The sequence below is a fragment of the Bactrocera neohumeralis genome, chromosome 6, assembly GCF_024586455.1.
Source record: "Bactrocera neohumeralis isolate Rockhampton chromosome 6, APGP_CSIRO_Bneo_wtdbg2-racon-allhic-juicebox.fasta_v2, whole genome shotgun sequence".
NCBI classification, from domain to species: Eukaryota; Metazoa; Arthropoda; class Insecta; order Diptera; family Tephritidae; genus Bactrocera; species Bactrocera neohumeralis.
The window spans coordinates 4,137,705-4,161,994 of record NC_065923.1 but is presented as its reverse complement, the minus strand read 5'-3'; the positions used below and the strand labels follow the sequence as shown (position 1 = coordinate 4,161,994).

The following is a 24,290-nucleotide window of genomic DNA, read 5'->3' as shown; positions in this document are numbered from 1 at the left end:
TCGCTATCTTGTAATGTCAGCCGCACATACTAATTTGAGCAAGTGTAGCTGTGTATGTATGTATGTTTGTTTGCGCTGTTACACTCGTGTACTCGTGGATGCGGGCAGTAATCTGAACTATCAAGCATGACGCCTTGGAAAATCACTTGAGTTTTGAATAATGGAACTAAAATCTCCATAAATAGCCATGCAAGTCGATTTGCCAGTATGCATGAGTGTTGGTATGTAAGCAAGTATGTATGTATATTTATGTATGCATATGTCTATACAGATATGAATTCAGCATTGCTGCATTTAAAACCCTGGAGCTTTCGCTTTTGATTTATTTGCACTAGATACAGTTGCTGATACTACTTATACTAGTTACATATGTATCAAAATATCTACTATAGCTGGTCCACTGGAGTTCAAAAAGAGACATTAAGGTATGGAAACCTATGTATGTATGTATATAGTTAGTGGGTATTGCTTTATTGCGTTATTATTGTATATTTTTCTGAGGATTATTTTAATGTTTTTTTCGTTGGCCTCTAAAAGGCATTACTTCACTACTATTACATAGATCCAGGATTTTTATAAGGAAATTTTTTCTACATTTTTGGCCCTACTGATATGGTCATAAGTAAAGAAAATTGCCTACAACTACGAAGTTTCGACCACTGACAGTTATTACCCAACACTCTTGTTAACGAGCATATAACCTTTGAACACTTGACACAATCTTTCGACCTGAAACCTTATTCGGAAACGAACATATCAGAGAGATTTTAATGGAACGCTGCCATTCTCATTCCTAGGCCTTTAAATATACCGATTATAATTTTTTTAAGGCCTCAATTATGGGTACAAAATCTATTCTGAGCAATTGGATGAGTCATAAAGCCTATAGATATATGTATACAAGATCAGCTCGACGAGCTGAATCGACTTAGACTTGTCCGTTTGTCTGTTCGTCTATATATCTGTATATTCGAGAACTAGTCCCTTAGTTTTTGAGATATCGATATGAAATTTCACCCCAAGAAGTTGCTCATTTATGGTAACCGTCGATATCGGATCACTATAGGATATAGCTACCATACAAACTGACTGGTTAAAATTAAATTCTTTAAGGAATCTTTTGTATTTTTGAAGGGTATTATATCGTTTTTTCTTGTGTAAAATGTACTTGGTTCTAATGGTTCCTTCGAGTTCATGGTTTTAACTAAAAACCATATCAAAAACCCACTTGCCATAGAAATAGAAAACCATGATATTCCCCCGGAGTTTTATAGATCATTCCAAGGTAGATTATTTTTACGAAATTTCTATGTATTTTCAAGTCGAAACTAGTACTCAACATATACACGCATATGTATATAAGTCTCACTATTCATATTTCCATCTCCAATACACAGTATGACTTCCCTTACTCTTCACACATACTAAAGCAGAGTAAACAAGATAAGAAATAAAAAAATAAAAATGCAAAAGTCAACGAAATGTTATGGAAATCATGAAGACAAACTGAATTAGTTGCCAAGATGATTTCCGAACAATTGTTTGCACTGTCTGTGAATTAGCAGATAAAGGAAAAATATGCATTCACTCACTGGAAAGTGTTTGCATGCGTACAAAGGAGTAAGTAAGTGTGTACTGCAGGCATATTCATACTTTTCTACATTTTCACAGATTGGTTTATTTAGCAGCGACGTTTATAAAGTATTATGACGTTTCCTCACAACCGACTCCAGACACGGCCATACATAGGCTTAACCCTCGTTTTTTGCACGCGACTTTTCTCAATGCTTTTTGTTGATTTTGCGAACCCTTGCTGGCCAATTCGCGCAAGATGCCTACGAAGTGAAATGGCAGTGCGCGGAGGGACCTACATCTTCCGATTTCCTCCCGCTCACACCAACTCCTCTGCTTTTGCCATTTGCAGAAAAATCAAAAATTGAAAATTCCGCACTTTTTATGAGTGACGACGCTTCAGCGACTCTCCCGTGCCTCATGACAATCGAGGCAGCCATCCACCTTGAATGCCACGCTTGGTTATTCAATTGTTCGACTGTTACGTGGTGGGATTGTTGGCCCGTTTCGCTGCTTGAGTGGTTGACTGGTTGGTTGGCTTTGCTGTTTTTTTTGTGCCATTCGGTTTGCTCTCCGGTGGAATAGTTTGTATTGGTCTGGTTGGAGGATTCGCTGACATTCAAATGGGGCGCGATGTTTTTCTTCATGCAGTGAAATTAATTTTCTAAATATTCGCAAGTGTTTGTATATATGTACATCTGTATGTGCTTGTGTATGATTGCATTGCATTATGAGTGCCTTTTGAGTTGCATGGTTGGACGACTGTGAAGGTCGCTGCACTTTGCGAACCAATTGCTTCCCTTTCGAGTGGCCTTTAATTATGTTCGTATTGTAAATGTGTAATAAACACACGCAAAACTGTTCAATGAGAGGAAAACAATTACGATTTGCATTCTTCTTCAATAAATAGTATTGCATTCAAAAATAAAGTGTTTTCGAATTATGTTCATATGTAGTTGTTGCTTCAGATTTTGCTTTCAAAACCCATATTGCATCAAATATTTATTGACAATATAATTGTAATAAATTTTAATATTCTTATTTTTTTAGAGTGGTTTAACATTGCCGCTAGAGGGTGATTGAGAACATAAAATATGTAAGGATCTTTTTATCATTCTCCATAGTCGACACTTTTAATACTTTTCAAATATAGTAACTGAATTTATCCCTACCCCAAAATATAGATCCTATCAAACCATGATCTATAATTCCTTAACTAATGACTAGTTTATGAAAGGATTCAACAAATATAAAGTACTGTTTTTAAAATCGAACAGAACCACCTGTTCCTTGCCAGAATCTAGTTTTTATTGTATAATACTTTTTCAACTTGTGGTAAGCTCAAAACGCTTCGTCGATCTATGAAGATTTGATGACCCCTTTTTAATAGTTTCTGGGTATCACAAAGGATTAACGTTCATAGCCGTCTCAAAGATTTCTTTCGTTATAAAATTTTTTAGTAAAGAAGCCATGCCCACCATTTACAAAATTGATACAGAACCACCTATTTTTTTCTGAACTTTTAAATTATATCAGGGTGTTGTTTAAGAGTCTAAGTTGGAATATAATATTTTTCGAACGTGGAGGCCTTTAGGTAATAATCAACCACCTACCCAGGCGATATTCTTTCAAACCGACCTCCGAAATTTAACTTATTATATAAACTTTCATTATAAAGTCGACCATAATTTTAATTCTTTTTCGTTACTTTCCCGAAAAAAATCTTGAATTCATATGCCTTTTCGACCTTTTAAGTGTTCGCCGAGCATAAGAGTCGAAAACCGATTAAGTTTCTATAGTAAATTTGGATTTAGGTCAATCAATTTCTGGAAACATTTGGTAACTTAAGAAAAATAATGCCATTTTATATGACGGGAAAGATAACGATACATTATACATGATTGATCTTCTTTAAAAGGGTTTTAAGAGTGTCAAAGATTTTAAAATTATTCTTCTTTCAACTGAGATCAAATATTTCATTCATTTTCTATTTTATGGGATACAAATAACGACATAAAGACCGACTGTGAGTAAAGTATTCTTTTGAACTTCCTCCGAATAAAAAATACGAATGAAAGTCTGAGAGCGTAAAGAAAACGTGCATTGTCTTTCTTGGGTTAAGATGTCAGTATATATTTACATATAATATATAATAGCGTTTTTTCATCTCGTTTTTTTTTCAAAAATGCAATAGTTTTGTAGACAAAAAAGATATAATTAATAAACAAATATTGAAATTTTTGCATTAAAACAATAATAAAATAAAAAATATATTCTATTTGCATGATGTATTTCTGTGATTATCTAATAAAATTTCTCAATTTTATCTACAAAACATAAAAAACAAAAAAACCAAAAATCAAATTTTAAATCAAAACTTCCAATTAAAAAAAATTAACTTTGACGCATTGCTGGGGAGCTACTAGGCGCTCATGAAAATCAATAAGGATGACAAAAATGCAAAATTGTAAAGAACCTTGACAATTTGTTGTTTTGCAACAAGAAGAACTTACATTTGCCAAGCACATGTTGACATAGCGGCTACCCATTGGCATGCATTGTTGTTGCGATTTTTGTTTGCTGGAAAATGCTCGGTGCTTGGGAATGGTTTGACAAACGAAACAATTAGTCACATTTGGGAAGTCGTGAGGAATTAACTGCAGGCTGCAGGTAAGTTGAATTTATATATTAACGAGAAAAATGAATTATTGCAATATACTTACATATAAAATAAATAAATAATAAAATTCTTTAACTTCATATAACAATTATATTTGCAGTTCTACATTCATTGGTCCAGCATGAGGGATTTAGTTTTTAATTCAATGTGAATAAAGCAGAAAAGGAGCGTTAAAATATTTCTCATTAAGTTTGGACTGACATAACCAAAGAAACATTTACTTATTATATATATGTATATACCTACAAATGAGTACTAGTGAAAAGCCGAGAAGCGGAAATAATAGGATTTTAAGTAAAACGCGAAAATTTAGAAATATTTTTCGTGTAATTGTGAAATGAATATTCTTTGTAAATATTCCGTTAATATTTGCGTATAAAAATAATAGCCTGTTTATATATTTGTTTAAAAAACTCAGGTGATACACTCAATGGCATTTTTTTTAATAGAGGCAAATAACTTTAGTGGCTAAAAGTGCTGATTTCCATTAAGGAGTAACGCTTTCTAAGATTTTTATCGACATAGAAAAGAGACACCAAAAATATTTTTAACTCGAAATGGCTTTGAGGTGTTTACTTAGCAGAAGTAATTAAAAAGTCCAATCGGCTCGCAAAATTTTATTATAAATAAATATTAAATATTTAACATATTAGTAATTAAATAAAACATAGAAATTAAAAAAAATATACAGGAATAAATAAGAATCAATAGATCATACATTAATAAGTAAAATATAAATACATTTTTTATTGGGTGGTAACTATGGAAAACACAGGCAGGTAATGGAGCGTATATTTGTATTTGTAGTATTAAGCACCTTCTCAATTTCATCATTTACATACATATTTATGAGGTCTTCTGTGCGCCTGGTATTTCACTGCAAAAACTAAGGCGTTCTTCCCACAATTTTTCATTGACTTGAGAAAAAATATTTTTTCTTTTCAATATTGTCTAAGGTAACAGGCGAGCAAAGCAGACAAGCAGTGACAAATTCTCACATTTATACTTAATTCCGTCACTTTTTCCACTAACAAAAATATTGATTTGATCGCTTACAAACGAAAATCACTCGATCATTCAGTTGTTAGGGATAGCGTGAAAAATGGAACGAATTGTTTGTTATTGGAGGCATTCTAAGTAAACATTCTATTGCACAACAATAATTTTGCAGGGCTTGCCATAGCCTACAGGACGATTTTGGGCGCTTGATATTTCACACTCTTTTTTCGAACTACTTTTCGTAGGACTTTTTCGAAAGGACAGTGGTGAGCAAAGAACTAGTAGAGATTAATTATAGATATATTAATTATAGATGTATAAGTAGATTATATTTTATTATTTTATTACTGTACTATTACCAACTTTCGTGATCGCTTTGTTGGTGTGATTTAGCGCTGAACTGGTTCCAAATAATTTCGTTCTAGTCTCAGGGGTCAATGGATGGAAATTAATAGAATAAATATTATACTTACGAGCTTCTTTGACAAAATTAAATAAAAGTACATAAGTTACACCATTCAGTATTTATTTTCACTATGAAAAGTTTTTTATTACTTCGCATCCATAAAAATTAAATATAATAAAATGTTTAGAATAATATTAAATAAAAGCTCTCATCTTAAAAAATGTTTCTTTTCCACATTTTCAGATTCATTGGATATAATTTCTTGTCATTTTATACAGAAACTTCAGCGAAGTCGAACCTTCGCATACGAAATACATCACGAGGCGCTGAAAATGAGAAATAAACCATTAAAAAATTTATCGTCTTAGAATTAATTAAGAATTAAAGGTAATAAATTTATCTAGAAATTAAAAAATGTTTATTAAATTTTTGAATTTGTTAAATATTTTAGAATAAGTCTCCATGTTTTATTTTTTTGTTATTTTGATGGGCTGATACTATGATTCAGTATTAACACCAACAACAATGTCAGCCTGGAAGTCCAACGCAGGATAACCCTTGCCAACAGGTGCTACTTCGGACTGAGTAGGCAATTGAAAAGTAAAGTCCTCTCTCGACGAACAAAGACCAAACCCTATAAGTCACTCATTATTCTCGTTCTGCTATGTAGTGTAGAGGCATGGACGCTGACAACATCTGATGAGTTGACGTTACGAGTTTTCGATGAAGACATCAGGTGAAGAAGGACCTGGCTACACTTGGTATCTCAGCTATAAGCGGTGTCTCCGCTAATAAAGAAGAAGAAGATACTATGACTTTGAGAAATACTGCAGGCAATATTTAGGGGGAAGGTTTGAAAACCCATCATAGATGCAAATGTTACGATAAATTTACAACATTACAGAAGGAGGAATATATAAGTACGTTTTCAATTCTTTTCGGTCAAAATCTTCACACTAAACATGGTGTTGACTATTTTTTGAGATAAGCATATTCCAAAAAGCTAAAAACTCTGTATAAATAAAAGCTTTTTAAGTATTCCCGAAAAAAATTTCATTTAATTTCGACTTTAGTTTTTCTAAACTCATTCGTTAATATTTTATTTTGCCGACAGCTGGAAACTCCTCTAAAAATATTCATGTTTTGAGCAATTTATTTCATTACCACATACCCAAGCATAGATAAGTACGAATTTTGAACTTAAATTCCTCAAGTTTACAAAGTCTGTGCACGTTTTGATATTTTTAGGCGCTCACGAATATTTGTTTTGCTTAAACTTTTTAGTTTACTTTAGTACGAGCTGTAGCGCACGCCCAGAATTGAAAAATAGAATAAAAACAAACCCCTCCCAAATGGCAAAAAAAAAAACTATTTTTAGACTAGATGCTATGGAGTACAAGTGGGGTTGCGAGCTATTTTTAGCCAAATATTTGAATAGACCTCCTTTTATTGGCAGCAGTGACGACAACAGTAGCAACAACAATGCCAAAGTTTCAACAGCTGTTTGAGGACAACGAATGAGGGACATAGATTCAGCCGAGGCGAGCGCAGAAACGCTCACGAAACGTGTGACGCACCAATGACACGCCCACAATCACACACAAACGCGACAAGCGAGGGCGGCGTGGATTTTCAATGAATATAAAGTGTCGCTCGGAAGCTGGAAACATGAAAACAACAGGGAATTAATCACAATTACAGGGGGTGGGGAACGCTGTCTTGCGAGTGGGTCCTCGGTAAGCAGGGAGTTCCATGTGGCGACCCATTTTGCTGCTCGTGCTTCTCCAACTTCGCAACACATGTGTTTAAGTTTGTGGTATTTGGGTATCGCGCAATGGGTGAAGGGGGGGTGGAGTGGGGACGCAGCATAATTTTTCACTAAGGCACTCTTTATTGCCCCATCTTAGCACATGTGCGCGCGGCAATCACTGCTGATTGAAGAAGTTGCTGAGCATGAATGTGTTGCTGCGGTGTCACAGATGCGGGAAAGTGCGAATGGAAACGCTGACGGTGCCACACACACACACACACGTACTCAACTGTGTTATTACGTAAATGCATTTTGGCTTTGGAGCTTTGTGGGAGCACATCACATCGGCAGTTGCATGCCACACAGAAAATATGCGGAAATGTTGCAAGCAGAATTTAACTACAACTGATGATGCATCAAAAATGCGGCGTGATGAGTCGCACACATGCAGAAGTAGCTGTAAACACACACACATGCGCTTCATTGTTGCAGCGACGAGGTGCTGAAGGCTGAAGGCTATAAATAACGGTTTTGTGTAGGAATATGTACACTGAGTTTGCTTTCGCACATATTTATGACATATTTCGGGGGAAGTAAGCTGCAGTCGCTGTTATAGATAGCATATTGATGCCACCAATGACACCACACAGAAGAAGAAGAAGAACATGCATATGTGCAACATATTTGGGGCAAAAGCGCATATACCTACAAATTTACTTATTATATGTTTTACGAGTATGAGGATGTTTAAGGCAAATAAATTTTTAATTTGCAGCAAAGATCTGTTTACTATGTAACTAATCTAGCATTATTATTATTAAATAAAATTTCCGCAATTAATTAAGTGCCATAACATTTGTGCGAAATTGCTATCGCTTCTTAAGTGGAAAGGAGAGTTCTAGAAATCTTGTGTTTTTGTTGTCTGTGAGAAAAAAAAATTTTCATTTGTTAAAGTCATCCGGAGAGATCCACTCTATAGACCCCACCAATTTACTTTATTTCACAGTTTTCGAAACAAGAAGCCCCATAAAAACGGAAAACTAGATTTTGCTAAAATTTCTTGAAAATGGGACAAATAATAAATCAAGCTTTATTCGAGGTTTTTGAAGAATTTAGATTAGTTCCAAACCTTCAATATGATATGTAATATACATAGTCGTCTACAAAAGACTAAACGTTTAATGAAATGGAATAATTGCTGCCTGCGAAAACGTTTGAGAATTACACAATTTTGGTTGTCGAAGGAATACTAGATTTTTGTAGAAACAAAAAATCTATATTTTATAGAACTTTTCACAAATTAATTTAAGAAATCTCTGTTACGTGAAGAAAAATCAATTGTTTTCGATAGAAATCATTTTCTTAATGAGCGATCGTGTTGAATATCAATTTATTTTAACCTCATAAGATCCATAAGTGAAATTCTGAGCCGTTCTTCGAAAGATGTACACTCAGGATCAAACATGATTTGGAGGGATGAATTTGACTCCGCATCTCCAAGCACACTGGCTATTGCCAATCAAATCCTCCTGCAAATCAAGTCGTCCTTCCACCTCTGTCATTGACTTTAACATAGAAAAAGTTAGCGAAAAAGAGCTTGAAAATCATTGTTTTCTTATCAGAGTCTAGATAGATAATTTTGGTTAATGTTGGGTATATAGTGAGTCCTTATTGACCTTATACACTTTTAAACATTGCTTGACAAACTTTTGGTCACGCAAACAGTTGCCAAACACACACTATTTGACATGTGGAGATCAAACTTCAAACTAACTTCAAAACTGTACCACTCTAAAAAGGAATTGGTTATCAGTTGTATTAAAAGGCGTAAGATACATAAAGGAACCAGTCCGAGTCAAATTTGATCTTGAAGTTTATCATCTGGTCCAATGCATTAAATTTCCAGTGAAGATATGATTTCAATTATGACTTAAAAGAATTTGAACAAAAACTTTAAAACAGGTAAAAATCGTCTGTTTTTTGCTAAAATTATTTAAGTAGTACTCTAAATAATAAAGAACCTTTCTAAATATATTAAATCGATTTGAACCTTTTTAACTTACATAATTAAGGTAAATGAAAAAGCGTGAAATATTCTTACGGAAACCAATAAGAGGGTTTTGGAACATTAATAAATAAGCAGAAAAATATTGTTAGTACTCTTCTCTCGGCTTTAGACATTATGACTTCATATCCATATGGCAAATTTTGATGTATTTAATACTATTTTACTATATTTTAGATTTTCCAAGATTCACTATTGATTAACTCTCTTCCCCTCTGCAACTATACGTACATAGGTCTGTAAGTATGTATGCTGATTGAGGAGGGAGAGGGGAGAAATTCGGATACCCGCGCTGATAAAATTACTAAATATTCTTATGTACTCAGATTGAACTTTAAACTATTTTAAAATTTTTCAAAACGATACCCAAACTAGTTGTTCTGAAGTTCAGATTATATTAAGTACTCGGTATTCTTCTATATACGTATATAAACACATACATATGTATGTACGCTTAGAAAGGGAGTTTATTGGCACTACATACATACACATACATACACACTCTGAGGCAATCGCCATATTTCAAATGGAACTTTCAAAACTCTTGGGGAAATCAACGCAGAAATGTGAAATTTCCAGAGCAGGGAAATTCTTTAACACTTGAACACGCACCCACACACTCGCACACACCACAAGCAGGCACTCCGCTCAGCGCACAACTGTAAATAATTAAAATAGAAATAATAGCCCGATCGAGGGGAGCGCGATACAATTGATGTGCCAATGTTATTGTAACCAACAGCAGTAAGTGTGGCAATGAACCGATGGGGTCGAATGGCTGTGCGCATAGTGTGGGCCACACTTATTAATTGGCGGGCACACCACACCGCTACTACACATGTAAACACATACTCAAACGCTTGTATTTAAGGAAAATGGCTTGTCAGCCCCCTCGCGCTCGCCGAGCGATAGCAAATTTGTTGAGAAAATATTTTGTTTTACTAAAATTGTGTTGTTGCTGTTAGTTTGCAGCAAATGTTGATTTGTTGGCGGCTGTGGATGATGTTGCATGCCACATTTGTTGGTTTTCGTCTTCTGTTGATGTGCTTTTGTTGTTCTTCCACAACAAACACTGGCGACCGGGTGCGCAGCGGCTGCTGCTGTTCCAACGCTGGTGCTGGTGCTTGTAGTGGTTGATGCCGCTGGTGTTGGTGGTGATGGTGTATGCGCGGGTGCTGCTGTTCGCTTCTGCTTATTACTTGCTCTCTTAATGACTTATTCTTTCTTTAATTTTTAATTCATTATTGTTTTGTTACTTTGATAAATTTGTGCGCCGCTTGGGAGGGGGAGTGTGGTTAGATTTAGAAAATGCGCCGTGGCCGCTTTTAGTGCGGCAGCTGTGTTTATGTTTTCGTGCCCTGAAAAGGCCCGATTTAAGAATACACACATTTCTAGAAATTGAAATGGAAAAAAGAGAAATTGGGGAGTGTGAAATGCGTGCGCGCTCGCACGGACGGCGGCGGGGAGTGCCATGCTATTGTGGTATTTAATTTTTTTATTTATCCCAATTCACATAAAACAATTTTCTAAGTGTACTTTGTTTACATTTAATTATGTGACCCAAATATGTACTTAAGTTAGCCAAGCAAGCAGACACAGATGCTCCTAACTTGGCACGAATGCACAATTTTCTGATTTTCTCGCATTTCTTTTGCTATAAAAGTATTTTTTATCAACATCTGGTGTTTCAAAAAACGTATATATGTATATGCTCTCTACAGAATTAAAATACTCTGACGAATCTTCAAATTGTTACACTTTTTTAAACATATTTTCAATGGAGTGGTCAAATTGATTTCCTGATCCTTATAAGATCTTAAACTTTGCTTAGTTCATACAGAACAGTTTGAGACTATAAAAAGTCGAATATAAACTATATCATTTTATTGAAGTAAGTGATTCTTGAAAGGAACTCTTACGGAAACTGCAAAGATCATATTTATTTATTTATAGTGTTCAAAAAGTCGTATTTTTGGAGGCACAAATATGAACCATCTGATCAAATTTGACCCGAACTGCCCCATAATTTTAGAACTTATTTTAATTGAGGTTTAAAGAAATAGCACAAAATCTCAACATTTCTTAAGCATCGACTTAACAAATTTGGTTAATTGATTAATGTTCTAGGTATAAAGCGGGTCAATGCCTGATGTTTCCCAGTCGAGGCTTATAGCACGTGAAAAAGTAAGATAAGCTTATATTAGCTTAAGAATCTATTTTGATTGTGATGATAAAGATTTGTTTTAAAATATGTGCAATTGTAGTTTTTTTTGTCAGTCCGAGTCAAATTGGATCAGATGCTGTAGGTGTCAAGTCAGCTGCCAAGGTAAACATAAGTCATATTATTGCATTCGAATTATCTTTCAGCAATCAATCATCAGCAATTTTCTGACTTACTACAATGAGTAAAAAATGGCAAGATAGTAAGACTTTGCACATAATTTCAAAATTCTTAATTTGTTCTTCAAAATCTATGTCGTCCCCCTCCAAGTAATTCTCCTTGGCCTTAATACTCTTGTTCCAAACTTTTTTTCTAATCCTCGAAACAGTTTTTAAAGTCAATTTCTGGAATAGTCCCCCTTTATTTTCTTGACGTGTGTTGATGGCCGTCCTTGACGTGGTCGATCCTCATCGCTTTCTTGTCCCTCTTTGAATTATTTGTACCTTTTCCAATATTCTGAAAGTTTCGGCACCAGAAAGATAGTCCGCCCAACCTAAAAAAATATTGCCGCGAATGGGTTTTCGCACTGAATTTAAATAGAAAAGTCTTACTATTTTCTGCCCACAGTAGTACAACGTCGATAATATGTAAAATTGCATATTTAGAAATTATAAAAAATCTGAAGAGACTGTTCATGCTCTAAGAAGTTCTTATTTGTTACGGTTTAACGAACATTTTTCCGAAAACGAAGAAGTCGAACGGTGCCATATCAGGTGATTACGGGGAGTGGTCAATGGTTAAAATGTGATTTTTGGTCAAATAATCGTCCTTCGAATGTTGGATTCTGACCAAATTTTGGTCGTCAGTCAATTTGTGCCCAAATGTAATTCCAAATGTTCGGTCAAAATGCGATAAATCGATGTTTTGGAGATGTTCTATTCCATTTTCATGAATTTCAATTTCGGCTGATTTTTGATGAATTCACACATACTTTCGATGGAATTTCCGGTGATCACGGATTACGATTGGCCCGCATGATAATCGTCATTTATGTCCTCACGACCACTTTGAAAACATTGAAACCACTCGTGCGCTCTTCTACGGGATGAGCAATCATCGCCATAAACTTGTTTCATCAATTGAAACGTTTCGGTAAAAGTTTAACGAATTTTAAAACAAAATTTAATGTTGGCTCTTTGTTCGAAGCTCATTTTCGCACCGATAACACAAACATACTGACACTTAAAACGCAATAACTTCACTTCTAATCGCTGAAATGAAATAAAATTCTCACTGGACAATTAATAAAGATTGCAGATTCTAACGCACTAGTCAAAAATTCCTGTTTACTTTGGAAAACACATTATAAGACTGTCAAGCAGACCGCTGGTTCCAGCCATTGTAGATCGTTAGACAACGTTTTTGGACTGATTGCGAGATAAGATCGACAGGGCTGTAGAAAGTGGTTCAATAGGATCTTCTTCACAACGAACAGTCACACGAAATGCTGTTCGAAAACTAAAAACCGAAAAATTTACTAACATTTCATTAATTTGTCTTTATTGTAATTGAAACAAAAAGTTTTATATCTCCAAAAGGGACACCCTCTATGTTTACATGATTGTATTGTGTATCATAAATTTCATGTGGAATATTCTATTAATTCGGCTTAAGGGTAATTTAGTGTTAGCTTAATTATCTAGCCGACAAGTTGTTGTTTATGTTGTTGGCGGAGTTACCAACAGCCGTGGTGGCTCTTCTAATACAATACAATTAAATTTGAAGTTAAAAGTTGGCAGCAAATGAAAAGTAGCACGAAGAAGAAGATGAGCCGACAGTCGCGTTTGAAATGTAACATATTAGGCTGATTCACGCCATAATAATTATAAGAAAATTAAAATCAGTTACCATGCTATTGTGGTAACAACAACAACAACAAAAACAACGACCGCAGTGGCAACAAAAACAGGTGTCAGACGGAAAAGTTGCATATGTGTGTGTGCCTCAGCGCTTCAGCGATTTTCACAGCCGATAAAACTTGAACTTGCCGCACACACACACACACACATACGCATACCCAGTCTAAATTTGTGTGTGTAACCTCACAATGCTCTCGAGCGTATTTTGCACTCATTAACAGCCGCAGAAGCGTCAATTATGGCACCAGGCGATGCGGTGGTAGTCAGCCAGCCGGTCAGCCGATGGGTTAGTTCGCCATTTCGGCAGCTTAGTCGGCTATTTAGTTACAAGTTAGTCGGCTCAAATATTAATAGCCATGAAACAACCCGTAATGCAATGTCAGTGTCAGACAATTACACACACGCCTCAACGGCGTTGCCATCATAACGGTGGCACTGCTGACTTGGGTCTCGAAGCGGCGAGTCACCCCTTGCAGACGCTGGCTTTGCGGCTCTTGAAAGGCTTCAGCGCGTCGCATCGCGTTTTCTTCACTTTACCGAAGATATCAAAGATAAGCTGCTAATTTTACATTTACGCAAACACAACAACAACACCAAAACTTGTTTAGTAAAATAACAAAGAAAAGCAGAAAAACCAAAGAAATAGAAAAGGGGTAATAAAGTCTGTGAATTGAAATTATGCGCAACAATGGAACATTTTGACGCAAATAAAGTGGATTGTTTATACAAATATGCGAGAGACTCAATTAATGCTTGAGCGATTTTCTTAATAGCAAGGCCATTAGGGTGCTTCAACACATTGGCGGTTCGCATAAATTTCGGAATAACTTTTTTGAGTTGAAACTCAAAGACAAATAATATAATAAATTGTGTGTTTTATTAATCTTAAAATATGGAGACAACCACTATTTTATTTGAACTTTGCAATATCATTTTCTGGGCACTTAGTCCCTAGCAAATTTTGATTAAAGATCACATGGCTACCTAGCATAAAGCTTACAATTTCTTAGAAAGGGTTGTCATTACTAGATCTGCACATGTTGACTCTCCTAATCTAGAAAAAAATATAATTTGACCCTTTTAGGAATATAGTACATTTTTGGTAATTTGCTGTCTGAAGAAATCGCTGGATGCAAATACCATACAAGATTTACAAGGTCTGTCGCAAAAGAAACAGGACTGTTAAAAAAAAACAACAAAAAATTAATATTTTTCAAGAGTTATATTTTTCTATTCAAAGTAGTTTCCTTGTGCTTCGATACAGCATTTAGCCCGGTCAATTAGCATTTCAAATGAGTGTTTAAGGTCATTTTTCGGAATTCTCTTGAGAATATCGGTCGAACTCTCGGTGTACAATACCCTCGGAATCGTAAAAACAAATCAGCATTGTCTTTATTTTTGACTTCTGAAGACGACCGACTTCTGATCGTCACAGAGGTCCTCACGACCTTCTTGGAATCGCTTAAACCACTCATGCACATTACTACGGGATAGGCACTGATCACCATAAACTTTTTTCATCATTTGAAATGTTTCAGTAAACGTTTTCCCAAGTTTAAAACAAAATTTAATATTTGCTCTTTGCATTTTACGACCGACCAGAAACAGTTATATTTAAAAAGTACTGTTTTTTTTGCGACAGACCTTGTATGTATGTATATAAGAGGACGAAATATCGAAATAAGTATTGATGTCTTTAAGAGGAAAACTGATAATCCGTCGTTCCCTCTTCAAAAACACGAATATTAAAAATTTAGCCAAGATATGCTAAATGATGCTAAATCAAACAGCAGCAAATCAGCATTCAAAAACTACGTTGAATGAAAATCAATATCAAACAAAATAGACTTTAGAAAGTAGAATGATTGGGTCTCAAGCTTTCACAAAAGAGCTAGCGGGTTGATATGCGTTTTTCTTCAAAAAAAACTCTCAGTTAGTACTTGTGAGAATATAAAATAATTTCTGTCTGAAGATCCAAATGATTCTGAAGCGCTTAAGAGACGGAATGCGTCGATTAGATTAGTAAAGCGAAATATAGGAAAATAGCTTTTTGCCTAAAGTAAAAATATTTTTTTCTAACTTTTGAGTATTCAATCAGTTATTTTTCCCCTCTCGTATTATTTTCTAAAAAAACTGAATTCCTTAACCTGTTTTAAACATTGTGGAACAACTTTAAAATATTATCTGTCAGATTGAAACTAAACGAAGATTGGCTTATCAATTATATATTCCAGTACGTCAAACTATCTTGGTGTAGGAATATGTTTAATCAAAAAGTTTATTTTTGACTTGTAATCAAAACTAACCGGTTAGATGGGAGGTGGAGTGAATGTCTGGCTGTTCACTTAAGCCTTTAGGAGGCCCAATATAAAACCACCGGTACTAAAATCTCCTGTCTCTACTATATTTTCTCGAAACTAACCCGTGCTCCTGGTGATATTCATCAATACAAACATTTTATATATGCAAACTTCCGAGACATGGTCTTGAAATCCTCGACAATTAGTTGGGATTATTCTCTTTTGCAAAGCCTTGTATTCGCACAGAAGATTACAGTTTCATCTTATCTACCTCTTGACAGCTTCTACAATAGTCGTTGTATAGTATGCTCAGTCCACTGGCATGTCTGTCAAGAAGACAGCACTCCTATTAGAGAATCTTGTTATTCTTTAAGAATTTTAGTAGTCGGTATGGGCTGCTCAAATTCCCTTCATCGATGTTTGTCTCGTTGTTGAGCAAGTTTGAGATTGTTTTCACCGAGACCCAGCTATATCTACAACATGTTTATCGATTAAATATCTACAAGACACCATCCTGATCGATGTCTAATTTTAATTTGGTACCCTAGAGCTAAAGATGATTCATCTGTTTGACAGTTGCCACTTGAAAATAAAATCTAAAAAACAGGCGGTCATATTGGTTTCGACTCGGTTTAAGAAAGATTAAAGCTACATATGTAAATATGTTTCGGGATCACATGGATCATCACAGTTCTGATCATATTCATTAGAATTTTCTAACACCAAACCAAAACCTTTCTTTTGAGCCATCATTCATTCAAATGGGATTCAAAGCAAATGTACCGTTGTACTTCTGCCATAAAGAATTCTAATATCGATCGGATCCATTAATTAGCAGAAAAGCCTTCAAAAAATATACTTGTCATGGGCGACTACTTGTATGATAATATTTAGCAGAATACGCCTAACCACCGCCAAGGACAGAGATATAAAAGGAACCATAGAATTTTTGGAAACTTTTTTGAATCATTGGAAAAATACAAATGCATTTACTGCATTTTTTAAAATGTATAAATAAACTCAAACTGAAGGGTGTTTTGGATATTGACCTTTGTTTTTATTTTTAGAAAGTGGAAGAAACTAATTATGACTGCTGTTTGTGGGGGAAAAGCCGACTACCGGAATCATGACATAAGTGGGAAGCCGGAAAGTGGAAATTATCGCACTACAAGAGCACAAGAGCCAACAACAACAACAACAAAACAGCATAATTTCGAAACACGCTTGTCGGCGAGAAAACAAGAAGTAAATGAAATAAATTAAATACACGAAAATCATATGCCGAAATAAAACAATGGCAGCAATTGTAACGAAACAAGAAATGTGCACGAGTAACATCTGAGGCAACGGCAACAGCCACCAAGCGTTGCTTATGCGACGTGTTGTTTACACACGAGCGGCAAAGCAAACAAATAAATTTCCCAGCAATTGTCTTGGCATGCGACGAGACGAGACGATGAGGTGACGATAACCGAGCGACATGTCGCGGCAGAGCGCGCTGAAGGTTATGTGGCATGTCTTCATGAAAGTCGTGGCGCTGACGCTGTTGTGCGCCTTGCAGGGGGAGTGGGGGGTGAATGTGAACGTGTGACCGCACCCACGTCTCACGCAGCATTTCAGCGCTGCGTCGCGGTCTTCTCCCTTCAAATAGCTACTAATTTAAAGCTTAAATGGAGTTTGAACTTCACTCTGTCAGCGGCCAACTTACAAACTCACACACATCTACATACATACGCTGCTGTCACTGCGCTTGCGCGGCTGTTGCGGTGGAGTCGAGTGCGCGTGTGGCGGAAGTAAAATATAAAACGTGAGGAAAAACACTGCGCGGCAGGCAGTGTTTATATAAATATGTGCTTACATATTGTACATGTGTATGTATGTAAGTGGTAAGTGAATATTTATAAAGTAAATATGTATTTATTTGAATTTTTATGTTGCGTGGGTGAGTACATTAAACTCGCTACTTTACATATTTATATTTATAAATTGGGAATTTAACAGCAGTATGTGTCGGGCAGAGAGCAACAAACTTGGGACGTGCCATCAGGAAGGTGACAAAAAATATTCTGTAAAATTAGCGGTTTCCCACAGCTACTTGCTTAAGACTGCTTGAGTTTTATTACATTTTCGCTTAAAAATGTTTCCACATACATATGTATATTTCATTTGTGATTTTTAATAAGTGGTAAAATCATTAGTACAGTACCTAATAAGTTAGATTCTATACCTTTTATATCTTGAGCAGGGTGTAATATGTTTGCCACGAGATTTGTAACACCCTTTAAATTTATAGTACGTATACAAGAATGATCAGCATTGTGAGCTTGGTCATATTAACCATGTCCGTCTGTCTGTATGTATGTACCTGATCTAGTTTTTGAGATATTGATCTGAAATTTATTCTTTCCTTTTCAAGAAAAATGAGCAGCTTATTTGTCGCAATGGGCGATATTGGACCGCTACCAACCTGACCGAAATCAAAGTCTTGTGTGGAAAATTTTTTCATTTGACGAGGGATCTTCTCAAAATTTGGCATTGTAGAGATGTAAATACACTCATACATGCACATATCGACCATTTGTCTCCATAATTAGCATTGAATGCTGGAAGCATCATTGCCTATTCGCCTCGAGCAGATTTGGAAGTCATCTAATCGGTTAACTCACCGGTTAATTTAATGCTAACCGAAACTCTTGTCTGCGACTGATCGTTCAACCCTCTTCTACATAAAATCTGTATGAGTTGCGGGGAGTGGATGTGTTACTTTCCTTGCTAATACTTTCAATGTTTTGGAGTTTTGGTAGCCGTGACTTGCTCGGAAAAAATTCGCAGTTGACAACTCATTTTCCTGTCACCTCACAGCTGAGGTAAATGGCAAACGATTTAAGTAAGTACATATATTCGTTAACGTCTTGCCATTTTAAAAGTAATTTCAATATGTCTACCCTATTGGCAAATTTACCGAGACGATTTTAACAAGATTCTCTTGACACGAATTTTTAACAGCGAAATCATTGGTCAAAGGTAGGAACGAATAGTAGTCACCGGTCCGAACTATTAGGTGGATGCATATGATTCTTACCAGCAGCTCAAAGTGGATGATTCCCTTGCAATCCCACCAAACTCGTAACAGAATCTTCCTAACCATCAATCCAGGTCAGCCAACGTTTACGCCGGCTATCCTCGATTCGACCACGAACTTTTATCGTAAGTCCCCCATTTCCCCCTTCTCAATCCGCCACTGATGTAAATACAGCTTCCGTCAAACTAATTTTGAAAAGTTTTCAGGCGAGTTTTCGGAAGGTTCAAATTAATTAGCGATCTCTAAGAATTGTTGGGACTTTGGGACGACTTCTGTGTAAAGTGTTTTAATCTAGCCCGTATTTATACTACATATTCCCCCTAGAGCATTGTTTTTTAAAACTGGTGAATTGAAAATTAATTTTTTTGTTCAACATAATTCCCTTCAAGGGTAATATACTGATTATAGCGGCCATTCAACTTATCGATACCATTTTTTTTATTACGATTTGTCATTTGCTTCAAAATAAGCCTAAGTTTTGGAAATCACCTCATTATTCGACGAAACTTTCTTTTGAGCTAGAATCCTTTTGAGATCTGAGAAGAGGAAATAGTCGCTGGGGCCAGGTCTGGAGTATACGGTGGACGCAGAAGCAATTCAAAGCCCAATTCATGGATTTTTGCCATCGTTTTCACTGGCTTATGACATGAAGCATTGCTTTAGTGAAAGAGCTCTTTCTTTTCCTTCAAAAGCAGCCGGTTTTCGGCGATTTCGTTCTTGAAACGGTCCAAAAACGATATGCCATAGTCGCTACTAATGGTCTTTCCTTTTTCAAGGGAGGCAATAAATATTATTCCATGCGCATCCCAAAATTAAAAATCATTGAGCGGATTTTTTTGATGTTTTTGTCGGTAGCAACATCTTTTGGGCGCTCATTGTCTTCGGTGCTCATTTCAGCACGTCTACAGTTAGAATACCAATTTTTGAAAATCGATTTTCCTGTGGCCCGAAAATACGTCATCAAGCCCAAAATCTAGCCCAAAAACTTTGCTTGAAGACGAGTTTTGATTCAACTGTATTTTTTCCCTTCAAAAGGAATATTTTATCAACAGGCAAAATTCCTTTTTATCTATTTTTTTACAATAACAATAGTTGCTTCAATGATATAATTCGCAAACTAAAGATCCGACAGCTGTCAAATTTATAGATGCGCCTTTTGAAGATTAGGGCTAACTTAAAATTATATGGATTTAAATCTATTAGCGCCATCTATGTGTCAGACCGGCGACTTTTCAATTGACATAGTGAAATTAAGATTCAAGCATGATTCATAACTCAGAAAAGTACTTAAGCAAATGTAAAAATATAGTGACATATCTGAGTCATGATGAATACAACATATGTATATTTTAGAATATGCCTCACAACCATACATAGTTACATACATATCTACATCTGCATATCATAAGGTATATTTGTTACATACATAAATAAACTAATAATTGATGGCATTAGATTGTGGACAGAAGAAACAGACGCGAACACAGGCTCTCAAATGCAGCTACACGTATCTGCTTTGTTGTTGTTTGGGGAGCAGCAACACACCGACAGCAACTGCGTTTATGTCAGAATCGCACCGGCTTATGATTTGAAGCTGCCACCGATGTTGTTGGTGAGTGGTTATGCCATAAAAGAGCGCGTGCACACGGGCGGTTATAAAACAAAATGACATAGTTCACTGCGTTTGTTGTTGTTGTTTTCATTATGACAATTGTTGTTTTGCTGGCGCGCAAAGCACTAGTTGGATTTTGCATCGCTCTGCACCGCAGCAGCAACTGTGTGACATAATCAGTGCGACAACAACAACAACGGCAACAAAGCACTATTTATGCGCCACATTTTTAGCGTAAGCTGTCACAGTCTCATAAACACTCGCACACACACATACACTCGCGCATGCAGTGGCAAGCGCTTAGGAGCGTGTGATGTCGCATTATCGCTCAGATTCCATTGTTGTCGCCGCCACTTGTGGCTTGTGGGGGCCGTTGGATGCTGTGAAGGCAGACAACTTCGGTGACGCAGCGCTGACATATTGAGAGTTCAATGAACCAACAAATAATAACAAATGTGCCGCCGTCAAATTACTACTTTCGGCACAGGGACACGCACACACTTACACTCTCATACACGCACTCGCGCATGCAGCGACTGTGTGCTTTTATTGTGCTGAAGTGGTGGGCCGCAGCAACGCCGCTCACACCCGCGCCCCACTCACCAGTCGCTGCGTTTAGGTAATCTTTATCGCCTAAGCGGCTGCAACAACTACAACTGCAAAAGCAATTGGTTGACGAAAAACATGAGCAGCGATGAAAATGTGGTAGCGCAACGGCCACAACAACAACAACAACCAAAAGCAACGGCAACAAAAAGCTGACACAATCATGTCAACCAGATATGTAGGCATCCACTTGGTGCTTGCTGTGTCGGGCAATTTGTTGACAATGTTGTTGCCGCGATTGTTTACAGCTTTGGTTGTTGCTTTTGTTCTCTTTTTATTTTATTTTTTTTGCGTTTTAAGTTTTATGGCTTTGTGTTTGCTGGCCGCACGTTTACTGTGTTTATTGTGTCGTGGTGCGTGAATTTAATTTGCGCCTGCGCAGCCTATGCCCCAACAAACAACTCGCTAACTCGGTATTAAATGTAGCGAATAAAGCAATCGGCTTGTATGGGTGGAGCTGAAGCTTTTATACCCCAGGTGTAAATTGGAAGGGGTATTTATTTAGTTTGATAAATAAGTTAGAATCTGATCAAATTTGACCCGAACTGAATTTATATATTTTTCTCTTAGTTGAATAAGCTTTTTTACGTCAATAAGAGTTTGCTTGGCAGCTGTTCGTTTGAAACGTGAAAAGTTGTCTGGATTTTTCCCATAAAAAAGAATTAACGACTTTGCTTAAGATTTTCTGTTTCCAATGGAATCACTGTCCTTTAATCGTTGAAAATGTTGTAGTAATGTTTTGGTGAGTCTACTCCAGCCCAAATACAAGTATTTGAGGGGCACTAAACAATGAGTAAAGGTCGTGAAGGCATCGAAAGCTTGCCTCATGCGAATCGTCCATCATTTTCTAAGCACCACTTACGCGGTTAAAACCAAATCGCATCGGTCTCTGTTAAATTAAAAACACACTGATTGAAAATCGCCGATTGCTCAATAGTTATAGCAGAGAATCTCAACGTATCTGGTGGATCGACTCAACCATTTTGGTCATTGTTTTCGGTATGAATCGTGTCAATGCTAAACCTGTACCTAAAGACCCAAATTTTTGGCAAAAACCAAGTCGAGTCGAAATGTCGAAGGAAATGCTTGACAACGTAGCTGAGACCCTACATACATACAAACATCAAACGCATCGATACCAGTATCGAGATGTGCTTGTATAAAAATCCAGAAACAGAGAAACGAAAATCACTAAAGGCACTATAGACCATCCCTGAGGCTCAGAGGATGCTTATAACAAGTAAGTAGAAAGTTGGAATAAGCGCTGAGTTTGTATTGGCTCAGAGGCCTTGTTAAAAGGTTGTAATAAAGTTTAGTAGCTTAGTGTCAGTCCGGATCAAATTTGATCAGACATCATTTTACCAGTTGTGCATTGGGCATAAAAGCTATTGCTGTGTTAAAAAAACCTCATGCAACGCAGTTGCAACAAAAACAATTGCTAGTAAATCGGCGACGCACGCTTTTCACGTTTGACAATTTGTAGTGCGACGCGTTGTCTTCGCTGATCGTCGGCGCTTCGGATTTTAGCCGCCGTCGCTTGTTGGCGAGCAATTGTTTTGCTGTGCGATTGCTTTTTGCCGATTGCCCATTTTGGTGTCACCTTTTGACGCTCAATTTGGCTTCGGTTTGAAACGGTGTTTATTTCTGAAATGTTGTTTGACATAATGGAGACGCCACAGCATTGTTTGGGGCGGTGTTAATTATGTTTGTAACGATGAAGCGTGAACCAAATGATAAGCGACTCGAATGAATGAGGTGTAGTATGTAACTTATGGAGATTGGCACAAGGTTTTCAATCAATTTTTTAGTAAGTAGGTGTTTTTTAAATTGTAAGATGGTAGCAAACATTAGAGAAGGTGAACTAATTGATTAGAGAGTGTTCTTGTAAATTGTAAGAATAAAGCTTTTGGATGTGGTAAAAATATGAGTTCATCAGTTCAGTTAAGGTTTGGCATATTACTGCTGAATATTTGTCAGAGAGTCTGGACTTATTTTGTAGAGTCTTTTTAGTAGTTCGACTTCAAATAATTTTCTAGAATATATCTGGAAAACTAAAATTCTAGAATTGCGACACAACTTTTCTTCTTAACATCATCTCAGATCCAGAAACCAAGGAAATATAGAAGAAATTTGTGAATGATCGATACATTAGGGTTTGTCAAGAGAAACGAAATTTTTTTTCGCTTAGTACTTTAAAAAATAGGTTCTAAGACACTTCTACGCAAATTTTTCCAAGTATGAGCTCTTAATTGTAACGGGAAGGTCCCTTGTTATAGTTTGATATGCTTTACAAAATGATCTCTTACGATTTTTTCGGAGACCTAGGATATATCCCCTTATTCCAGGAGAGCATATCTGTACTGGAGCAGAGAACGAGTAGGTTACACATCGAACAAATCTCATTGAGTCAATAATGCTGACTTAGTATTTCATTCATTCGCCCAGTACTCTAAATATGCCGTCCGTGTGTGGAACTAGGATGATCCTAAATGAAAACACTTTTAAACGAGACCCGAGTCTAACTAACATAATCACAACAATTACAATGTGGTGAAATTGAAATACAAGTTCACTCCGGTTTTTGTGGACCAACCTAATGTGCACATGAGTAAATAATTATCGCTTCGATTGTGTCGCATGCAGATTTCCGACAGATTAGTGCACAAGCGGTTTAATTAATTCTTGTTTCCGTGCATTTCTTGCTTATTTCTTATTTTTCTCCGAACATAATTGAGCAACAAGTGCCGTTGCTAGGTCGTTATCTGCCGGGCAAAAAGCAAGTTGGGCTCAAGTCCACCCAATGCATAAGAACCGATGTGTTTATAGGTATGTAAGTGAATATTTTAGCACACTTGCATGTGTGTGTATGTGTGTGGCATGTGTGGCACGGCACATTTGCTCGTTGTATCTCTTTTATCTGTGCGGATTATCACACCCAGACGTTTGCTAAGCAGCTTACAAAATGCTTAATTGATTATGTTTGCAATCGCCAGCAGTAGCGGGCAACAAACATGCCAACAACAACGACAACAACAGCATGCAGCCCGTGGCTGAGCAAAAGAAAAACACAAATGCTGCGGCAAGCTTATTTAAATGTACAGTTGCAGCTGTTGTTGTTGTATGGGTGCATGAGTGAGT

At 36.5% G+C, this 24,290-nt stretch overlaps 2 long non-coding RNA genes across 3 annotated transcripts in view; one reads left to right on the top strand and one right to left on the bottom strand.

Annotated features, from left to right (window-relative positions):
- LOC126762050 (uncharacterized) overlaps nt 1-4,929 on the top strand; it is a 75,322-nt gene extending 70,393 nt beyond the window's left edge. The window contains exons 2-3 of the long non-coding RNA XR_007667411.1: nt 3,999-4,242; nt 4,353-4,929. This is a non-coding gene — a long non-coding RNA (uncharacterized LOC126762050). The remainder of the gene's footprint in view (nt 1-3,998; nt 4,243-4,352) is intronic.
- Nucleotides 4,930-5,792: 863 nt separating this feature from the next.
- LOC126762051 (uncharacterized) overlaps nt 5,793-24,290 on the bottom strand; it is a 234,454-nt gene continuing 215,956 nt past the window's right edge. For both annotated transcript variants that reach the window (XR_007667412.1, XR_007667413.1), the window contains one exon: nt 5,793-5,983. This is a non-coding gene — a long non-coding RNA (uncharacterized LOC126762051). The remainder of the gene's footprint in view (nt 5,984-24,290) is intronic.